We start from the raw sequence: 10235 nt of genomic DNA, 5'->3' as shown, positions 1-10235 counted from the left end.
ACATAGAAGGTTGTTTGCTGTAGTTTCCACATAATGTGTTAGCATGTATCAGATTCCAGCCTGTCCGGATTCCTTCCTTTCCATCCATAATTTGGGCAGCACCTGGAAGGCGGAGTGTAACCTCAAATCTGATAAATTCTGCATTAGAGAAGACCCAGGGAACTGGAGCTGGGCGGAGGGCACCGGGGGAAGAAGGGTCAGCTGTCCTAAGAACACCCTGGAACCTTGAAAACTCCCATCAGCGCCGGCAGAGCTACTGTAGGGGTGAGCCCTGCTACCTCAGGGGCTCCGAGGGGAATGCAGGGGGTACGGGGGTGTCCCCGAGGCGGGGTGAGGGCCGCACGGGCGACGCGCAGTGGGGCTTGACTCTTGGGGCACAGGTAAGAGATGGGGTGTGTAGGCTTGGCGCCAGCCACACACACAGCCTGGCAAGTTGGAACCCGGCCCTGGCCAGCTAAACCACAACGACAACTGCAACAAAAAATAGCCAGGCATTCTGGCAGGCACCTGTAGTCCCAGCTACTCGGGAGGCTGAGGCAAGAGACTCGCTTAAGCCCAGGAGTTGGAGGTTGCTGTGAGCTGTGACGCCAAAGCACTCTACCCAGGGCGACATAGTGAGACTGTCTCAAAAAACAAACAAACCAAAATGGATGTATGCGGGTCAGCGTGTCTGGGAAGGTCACTTTGGGGACAGCTGCGAGTGGCCTGGGGGGCTCTGCAGGGGCAGGAGGGAGCCCGCAGGGGAAGCAGCCGAGCGTGTGACGAGCGGGTGCCGGGGAGCCTCCGGGTGGGGCTGGCAGCCCCGAGGCCGGGCCGGGCGGCGGGGCCCGGGGCGCTCGGTTGTTCCGGGCGACGGCGTCAGCGGGCGAGTCGGGGGTGCCGGAGCGGCCGAGCGCGCCTCCTGCCCTCGCTCCGCTTCTCCCGCGCCCACCCTCGGAGCCTCCCAACCGTCGCCCACCCCGACGCGCCCCGCGGGAGCCGCCAGAGCCCGAGCGCCGCGGGACGGGGGTGGGGGCGGGGCGGCATCCGGCGCCGCCACGGACCAGGAGCAGCCGCCACCGCGCCGCGGGGCCTCGGGGCGGACAGTGGGGAGCCGCCCGGTCCCCGCCGCCGCAGACGCAGGTGCGGCCGCCCAGCCCGCCGGCGCCCCGCGGAGATGCGGCGGGTGTTTTAGGATTAGGTGTCGGTCGCAGGTACAGGGCCGGGGTGGGGGGTGGAGGGGTGGGGGGGCCGGGTCCTGCTCGTTTCTGGAACCTTCCAGGGCCTTGTGTTTGGCACCTAGTAGATGTGCGATAAATTGTTTATGTACCGGAACGCGCCGCTCCCGTTTTCGGGGATGGCGGAGCCTCCGGGACGGTGGCGGTAAAACTCGAAGACCACGGGGAAGTGCGCGAAGTTACTTAATTGTGGGGCTCCCTGCGGGGCGGTCCCGAGAGGCTGCTGGCGGGAGCGAGTGGGACATGGGGAAGACCAGGCGCGAAAGGGAAGGGTCTGCCTGGGACAGTCACCAGCCTGTCGGCCTTACTGAGACCGTCTGATACTAACCGGCGTGCGGGGCCCCCTTGGTTTAGTGCCGGGTCGACATGAGGCGTCCGCGTTTCCCTCGTGATCAGCATCGGCAGAAACCTCGTGAGTTCCTCGGTCTCCACCCTCGTCCCCACGACTCTGCCCCGCTCCGCTCCCAGCTTTGTTGGTTTGAGTCCCTCGGGTAGGGCCAGCTTTCTGTTGGTGGATCATGCTGCGCTCCAGGGTTACAGGGAACTAGAAGAGAGGTGAGGTCGTCTGTTTCTCAGGGTTTGTTTTTAAGACAGTCTCACTCTCGCCCTGGGTAGAGCGCAGTAGCGTAATAGCTCACAGCAACCTCAAAGTCCTGGGCTCAGGGGATCCTCCTGCTTCAGCCTCCATGAGTAGCTGGAGGCGTGTGCACTATAGGCGTGTGCACCATGCCTAGCTAGGTTTTTCTATTTGGGGGTGTCGGTCTTGTTCAGGCTGGTCTTGAACTCCTGAGTTTAAGCAATCCACCTGCCCCTGCCTCTTTCCTCCCAGAGCGCTACGATATCAGGCTTGAGCCACCCCTCCTGACAGCGGCTTTTTGCTACTTTTCTCTGCGGCAGATGTGGTTGGGGATGGGGCAGGGCTTCCACATATCCCACAGACTAGCGAGGCAGGACGGTTTCTCCGTGTATGAGGTCACCGGTGGGGCAGTGGGGAAGTGTTGGGTGAGGTTTGGTCCTCCCACCTCTGTACCATCTGTTTGTGTTGTGGGTGAAATGGCTTTCATGCCATAGAAATATTATTATACTCCCAAAGTAAACTGAGAACAGCAATTTGTTTGCTAGGTATGCAAGGCCTTTACTAATGTGCATTTACAGTGAGGACTCAGTATTGTTGTTGTGTTAGAGTGACCCACTTTACAACTCTATCATTTATTAAAAGGGCCTCTTGTGATCCACTTGTTCCCAAAGTAGGTGATCTCAAATAATAGGCTGAATAATGACCACCCAGAAATATGGGGTTCTTTTTTTTTTTTTGAGACATAGTCTCACTTTGTCGCCCTGGGTAAAGAGCTGTGGAGTCACAGCTCACAGCAACTTAAAACTCTTGGGCTCAACAATTCTCTTGCCTCAGCCTCCCAAATAGCTGGGACTACAGGTGCCTGCCACAATGCTCGGCTATTTTTTTAGAGATGAGGTCTTGCTCTGGCTCAGGCTGGTTTTGATCTCATGAGCTCATCCAATCCACCTCAGCCTCTCAGATTGCTAGGATTACAGGCGTGAGCCACCATGCATGGCCAAAATATAAGTTATAATCCATGGATTTTAGGTTTCTCATGCCCCCCGAACCATGAGAGAAAAAAATTGCTATTATTTTAAGCCACCAAGGTTGTGGTAATTTGTAACTGTGGGAAACAAATACTTACGGCCATGCTCATAAACCACACAGCATCCTGTATTGATGAGTACGTTAAACTCTCCAACTGGGACAGTAGTACAGTAGTGGAGACCACTATATATTTTCCTAAAAGGCTTTGAATGGGGAATTTGGTAAGAACATAAATTAAATGGTGCATAGGAAAAACATAGTCTAGCATTTAATTTTTTTTCAAGAATATAAAGTATTTCTATTAATACATCACTGTATATTTGCTCTGGCTAAATGCGATAAGGAGAGAGTAAAGGTAAATGAGTAAGGCGTAGCAAGTCGTTATTGGATGCCCATTACCTGTATATCAAGTATGAGTTTCAGACACCTGGGGATGGAGAGCCTGCCTGGGAAAACAGAGATTGCAGAAGTGTTTCTATACAATAGGGTGTTAAAATAATGCTGAAAGCAACGTCTACTCATCTGGGCTAACGATGCTTTGGAGTCTTTGGGGTTATAAGACAGACCAATATTGAGGTTTAATTCACTTCTGGAACCCAGGCAGGTAATTTACACTTCTCACTTTCACAATCTCATTTCTTCTAAAAAGTGCTTTTTGAGGTATAAAAAAGCACATACCATAAAATTTGCCTATTTTAAGTGTATAATCCAGTGATTTTTTTCAACACACTTAAGAGTTGTGCAATCAGTAGCATGCTTCACCTTTATTATATTTTATTTTTGTTTTTTGAGCCAGAGTCTTATTATGTTGCCCTCTGTAGAGCGCTGTGGCATCACAGCCCACAGCAACCGTCAACTCTTGGGCTTAAGCGATTGTCTTGCCTCAGTCTCCCAAGTAGCTGGGACTACAGGTGCCCACCACAACGCCTGGCTGTTTTTTTGTTGCAGTTGTTTAGCTGGCCCAAGCCGGGTTTGAACCCGCCAGCCTCAGTGTATGTGGTTGGTGCTGTAACCACTGTGGTATGGGTGCCGAGCCGTGGCATTTCTTTTTGAGAAGTTACCTCAGGACTCCTTAGGACTGACTCCTTTTTGTCATTCAGTCCAGCGTCACCTCAGGAAGGCCTTCCCTGACCTACCTAACTAGAGTAACCTCAGCGCCATCCGTCTGTCTATCACTACCCAGCATCATTTTCTTTATTGCTCTTAACCACTCTCCAAAACAATATTTTTGAGTTTTTTCTTAGTGTTTCTCATTCACCATTGTAATATAAATTCATGAGGGTAAAAACTTGATTGGTTTTGATTTTAGACAACTCTAGTATTTATAGAAACACTATTCATAGAAGCAACACTTTGTAAACTACCAATATCAACAGCAATTAATAGTTACTGAATGCTTGCTGTGTGCCAGGCCCTGTGCTGAGTGTTTTATATGCATGAATTATTTAATCTTACTATCTTTGATGTGGAGGAGTACAGGGAGCATGTCCTCCAAGTATAATCTCCTGTGTTATTTTTTCACAGGCGTCGGGCAGTTTCCTTTCTCTTACTAGCATGTTGATGTTCAAGATCGGATCAGTACATTTTTACTAGCAATATCCTATTGAACCTCTTCCTCCACATCCCTAAAAACTGAGCTACAGAGGTTTTTTCTAGGAAGGAAAGGGATAACAAAAAGAATGGTACAAACGAAAATAGAGTCCTAAAAGAGCTTAGCACACCGAGAGCATGTCACTGAGACAGTGTGTGTCAGGGACAGGCAGGAGGTAGAGCTGGGAAGGCCACAGGGTGAGGAGCTTGGAGTTGTAGCCTGAGTGCAAACCTTAGTCTTTGAGCAAGATACAGCAAGATGGTTTCAAAGGAAACTTCTACTGATTTTAAGAAACAAAAGCTGGAAATGTCATTTTGAGGCATTTTGTAGAAGGTCTGGCAAGGTGATGAAGGCATGACAGTACAGCGGGGATAGAATAAACTAGATTTCATAGTTTCACCCTTCCTTATAACTTATGACCAAACTTAAGTCTTCTTTACTGAATTCAAAGATACAGACTCAGGGGAATGTGGTGATTGATGTGGAGTTCGAGTGTATGAGGTCTGAGAATGCTAGGGAAGGCAGGTTTGGTGGGAAGATGAAGAGTCCAGATTTGGAATAAGATGCATTTAATAAAACTGTGCACATATATGCAGAAATGTTAAAGGAAAAGAAATTTGTTAAAATTTATCCAGATCAAACACATTTTAACCAAATAGCATGAAACTTGCTGGAAGCCGTGGAATTGTTCCCATCTGGCTTTGCTGTGGACTGAAACAGCAAACCACCTGTGAGAAGTCATCATATTTTTAGTTAGCTTTTTGCTGAATGTTGTCTGCCGGAAATCATGGAATGTCCAACTTGGACAAGATTTTGGAGATTTTCTAGTCCAACACTTTACCCAAGAAAGCTTACCAGTAGTGATTGCCATCCCAACAGGTGCTCCTTCACCCTTAACTCGAACACCTCCCAAGGAAGCCCACCACGTGTGTACTCGGGGTGCTCTAGTTAGAAAGTCCATCTCTACCTGGAACTAGAATCTGCTTCTGTTCATTAGTCCTAATTCATATAGAACATATTCATTCATGTTTTTAACATGTGACAACTCCCTACATAGATACATTGAGATTCGAAAATCCTGGTTAATTGTCATTTTCAGTACACCTGTTTAAAATGTTACCCAGTGAATTCTTAAACTAAGCATAAGAGCTGTTGCCTGGTCAAAAGCTTCTCCAGGAAGGGAAAATCAGTTTAAATCATCAGAAGGTGTTTGCCTGGGCTGTCGAAGTCAGTTTGGAGTGTGCCTGGAGAACAGTCAGGTCTGAAAATATCTGTGTGGGTGTCATATGTGCCCAGAGGCTTACTTGGTACATTATTTGATAATGCCAATAAGATTGGTGCCAACAAAATTAGAATCGGACTGAATTCTAGTAAAAAACACGGCCTAGACAAGTGCTATAGGTTATTAATTAAAATGTACTTTCATATGAAAGGAAAAATAATTTAATAGTTCTGCTGCTATATATGTGTGTGTGTGTTAGGTGTTGTCAAGATCTTAAGTGATGAAAATAAACTGGTGAATTGAATTTGTTGAAAATAATAAATTTCAATGATATATATATTAATAAGCAGATTTTCAACATTTTGTTTTTTAGGTATTAATAGAATAAGTGAAAATAAGGAAATCCAGAAATTAAGGTATGTTTTATTTCTAGTTAAAGAATTGTGAACACATACAACTGACAATCTAATTTGTTAGATCTAATTTATTTTGGAAAACCTGATCCTTGAACTTGATGACTATCTAGGCTGGGATATTTAAAATATAAAAGCTACCAGGGCTTTCTCTTTGTAGTTTTCAGGCTATTTTCAATGGAGTCCTTGTTATTGGTGTTCCATAGAAGTGTCTCCGGGGCAGAGAAGAGGGTGTTTCGTTGGGGCTCAGAAGAGTAACCAAGAAATGTTTCCACTGCTTAAAAACGGATTGAAAAACATGACTGTAATTTTTTTTTTTTTGGAGACAGAGTCTCACTATGTCACCCTTGGTACAGTGCCATGGCATCACAGCTCACAGCAACTTCAAAGTCTTTGGCTTAAGTGATTCTCTTGCCTCAGCCTCCCAAGTAGCTGGGATTACAGGTGCCTGCCACAACCCCCAGCTATTTTTTAGAGACAGGGTCCCACTCTTGCTCAGGCTGGTCTTGAGCTCCTGAGCTCAAGCAATCCACCTGCCTCGGCCTCCCAAGTGCTGGGATTACAGGTATGAGCCACTGTGCCTGGCTCATAACTAAATAACTAAAATGACTGTAATTTTAGTTATTAAAAGTAGAAATTGAGGTTCGGTGATTTGAAAATGTTTGCTCATGCTCCCCCAGCTAATAGATGACAAAATCATGTTTCTGGATTCTGAGTTCCGTGCTGCTTCTGTGCTGCGTCCCTGCTAGATGGTTATGTTTGGGTGAAGTATGATCTTAAATAGCTCAGTTCTGTCTCCCGTTATTGTAGGTCTGGGTCTGGTCAGTGCTGAGTAGAAAATTTCTTTTCTGTTGGTGGATCTACAGAAAACTTAGGTCTTCTTTCCAGATAAATAATTTGTTTAGGAAAAGTGGATTAGTATCTACTGCCCAAACTCTAAAGATAATCCTATTATCCTGTTACTGCTGTCCTGTTATGTGATCCTTTATACATACACAGTGAGGCAAGGCCAGCACATGAGTATTCTGTTAACTCTTATTCTTTGGGGGTGTATTTCTTTGTCTTACAGACTTACAGAGATTAAATAATGTTCTCATGACGTAGCTAGTAGATGACAGAGTAGGATTTGAACCCTAGTCACTGATGACAACATCTGGAGAGAAGGAATCTGATTGAGAAAGCAACACTGAGAGTGATGTCACGTTAATGAGCCTTGGCGGTAACTCAGGCAGGAAAGTGATGTTTAGCAGAACTGTTCTTGTTATCTTCTGAGGCTGTGCCAGCCAAACATATTAATTTGGATCAGTCACTGGGGACCTCAGAAGTTCCCAACGAAAACATACCTGAAGGCTGGTTCTGGTGCAGTATCGGTCAGTTCTATAAAATTCCCTCTCAAGTTTCTGTGTAGGATAGGATGGGGCATCCTGCTAGGGACCTGAGTCATGAGTTGATGAATCCAGGAATCTGAATAGAACATACATTGTACGTAATCTATACCCAATTGAAATAGTGCTGAGAGTCTAAATCAGGCGTCCTCAAACTTTTTAAACGGGGCCAATTCACTGCCCCTCAGACTGTTGGAGGGCCGGACGATAGTTTAAAAAAAACAAAAAACTATGAACAAATTGCTATGTACACTGCATATATCTTATTTTGAAGCAAAAAACAAAACGGGAACAAATACAATTCACACTGCCGCATGTGGCCCGCGGGCCGTAGTTTGAGGACCCCTGGTCTAAATCATCTTGCTGTGCAGACAGGCATTCATTCCGTGATCATCATGGCAGAGGCCCACTTGAAGTAGCAGCCATAGGAAAGAACTCAAGGTGACTGTCCACACTAGTGAAAGCCCATGTGCACATGGCCGTTTGGAACCCACCGAGAAGGGGTGAGAACCCTGGAGAAACTTTTAAGCCCTTTACCTAAACTACATAACAAAAAATAAGGCCTATGAACTGCTTGCCTCCAAAAGTCCCCTGTATGTGGTATGTGGTATGTGGTTTCTGAGGCCTTTTTGACAACATTCTAATCAAACAACTGGAGTAGAATATTTACAGAGCTCTTACTTGTCAGAAATTTAAGGCTCCTTTTCAGTACAAACCTGTTAATAATTTTAAATCGGGTAGAATTGTTCATAATAGATCTTGGGTATACCAGAAGAGATTAAGATCTCACCTCTGTATTTTACTTAGAGATTTAAAACAAGCACATCTTAAGTTCATGTTGTAATCGTGACCAAATCAAACTAGTGCAAAGTTTTAGCAATTTTATGATTTTTTTTTCCAGAAATTCTTTTTTTTTTTTTTGTAGAGACAGAGTCTCACTGTACCGCCCTCAGGTAGAGTGCCAGGAGGTCACACGGCTCACAGCAACCTCTAACTCTTGGGCTTACACTATTCTCTTGCCTCAGCCTCCCAAGCAGCTGGGACTACAAGCGCCCACCACAACACCCGGCTATTTTTTGGTTGCAGTTTGGCTGGGGCTGGGTTTGAACCCGCCACCCTTGGCATATGGGGCCGGTGCCCTACTCACTGAGCCACAGGCGCCGCCCCAGAAATTCTTAATAACTTCATGTGCTTTATACCAGAAAATAACATTTCAATTTAAGTGGAGGATTGATCAAATTCAGGATACGGTCAATTCAAAATAATCTGAATTACAGATATTTCTAAAATGCAGATTCACTACTCTGAGGCACATAAAATAACTACCAGCTTTGGCAAGTAGAGGTACTAAGCATCTTTTTTGCAAATAAATGGTTATTTTAAAACTCTTATTTTAGTAAATAAAGCTGTGTCTTCTTTAAACTAATACTTGTCTAAGAAAGAAATCCCGCTCTGAAGGACTGCTACTTTCCGATGGTTCGTTATGTTCAGTCGTACTGAATTGGTGAGTTTATTGCATTCTTCAACTTATATTAAATAAGCATGGTTTCCTCATCAGAATATTCTAAACCCAAACTGTCCTTTCTCCTCCAACTTCTGGTTTCCATCCTGCTTGCCTTGTGTTCTGTTTTAGTTTGGATTAGTGATGATTGCCCGGCCCTGGCCGGGCCTCTGCCTGTCCTCCCCTTCCTTAGTCCTTTTCATACGTCTGCCATTTCTGATAATATTGCTCAGTAACTTAAATTTTCTTAGTGTCGTTTATCATCCTGAAGAATCCCCAAACGCATCATCTTAGTGTGTAGGGAAAATTATACAAAAAACAGTCATGGTAACACTTGTTTGACTAAGAAGGGAGTTCCCTGCCAGTGGCACTCTCTTCTGGGTGGAACCTGTCAATTGCCTAGCAATCTTGACTAACATTCCATTTGTTGTAATTCTTTGTAGAATGTCTCCCTACTTTCTTCTTATTTCCTAAGAAATGATAGCGTGAATCGTACTAAGGTAGAATTTATCTTTAATTGTAGTTTTGACGGATGGCACCACAGTAATCAAAAGAAAAAATGTGAGTGAAATAACAAGGAATTCTTCTTAATAAATAACTCTAATTAGCTCACAGGCTTTAAAAAAAAATTTTAACACTGTATGCTTACAATCATAAATTAATGTGAAACTATAAGTGGTGTGATATGTGAAATCTTCCTCTTCCCATGACTTTATGGGTCCTCACCTGCATCCACTTCATTTTTTTAGAGAACCAGGATTTTTTTTCTTCTTTTTTTTTCTTTTTGAGACAGTCTCACTTTGTCACCGTTGGTAGAGTGCTGTGGCATCGTAGCTCACAGCAACCTCAGACTCTTGCCTCAGCCTTCCAAGTATATGGGACTACAGGTGGCCGCCACAATGCCCAGCTGTTTTTTTAGAGATGGGGTCTAGATGGTGCTCAGGCTGGTCTCGAACCTGTGAGCTCAGGCAAGCCGCCTGCCTTAGCTTCCAGAGTGCTAGGATTACAGGCATGAGCCATCGCACCCCACTTCTTTTTTATTTTTCTACATGTGCTTTCCTTTAGTTTACCTTTTAAAATTGTTTTTACCTTTTTTAATTTCAATGTGAAGCAGCCAGGATTGTACATAACAGATCTTGAGTGTACCAGAAGAGGTTAAGATCTCCCACCCTTGTATTTTACTTACAGATTTAAAATAAGCACATCTTGGCTCAGCGCCTGTAGCTCAATCGGCTAAGGCGTCAGCCACACACACCTGGAAATAGTGGGTTTGAATCCAGCCCTGGCCCACCGATAAACA

The 10235-nt window shown here is 45.3% G+C and overlaps 1 protein-coding gene across 3 annotated transcripts in view; it reads left to right on the top strand.

Moving 5' to 3' along the window:
* The first annotated feature begins 6007 nt into the window (after positions 1–6007).
* Positions 6008–10235, top strand: part of CCDC158 (coiled-coil domain containing 158) — a 69818-nt gene continuing 65590 nt past the window's right edge. For all 3 annotated transcript variants that reach the window (XM_053587985.1, XM_053588066.1, XM_053588140.1), the window contains exon 1: positions 6008–6052. The gene's annotated coding sequence lies outside the window, so the exon portion shown is untranslated. The remainder of the gene's footprint in view (positions 6053–10235) is intronic.

Source organism: Nycticebus coucang, chromosome 1, assembly GCF_027406575.1.
Source record: "Nycticebus coucang isolate mNycCou1 chromosome 1, mNycCou1.pri, whole genome shotgun sequence".
Lineage (NCBI taxonomy): Eukaryota > Metazoa > Chordata > Mammalia > Primates > Lorisidae > Nycticebus > Nycticebus coucang.
The sequence above is the reverse complement of the archived record's forward strand: the minus strand, read 5'-3'. Positions and strand labels throughout refer to the sequence as shown.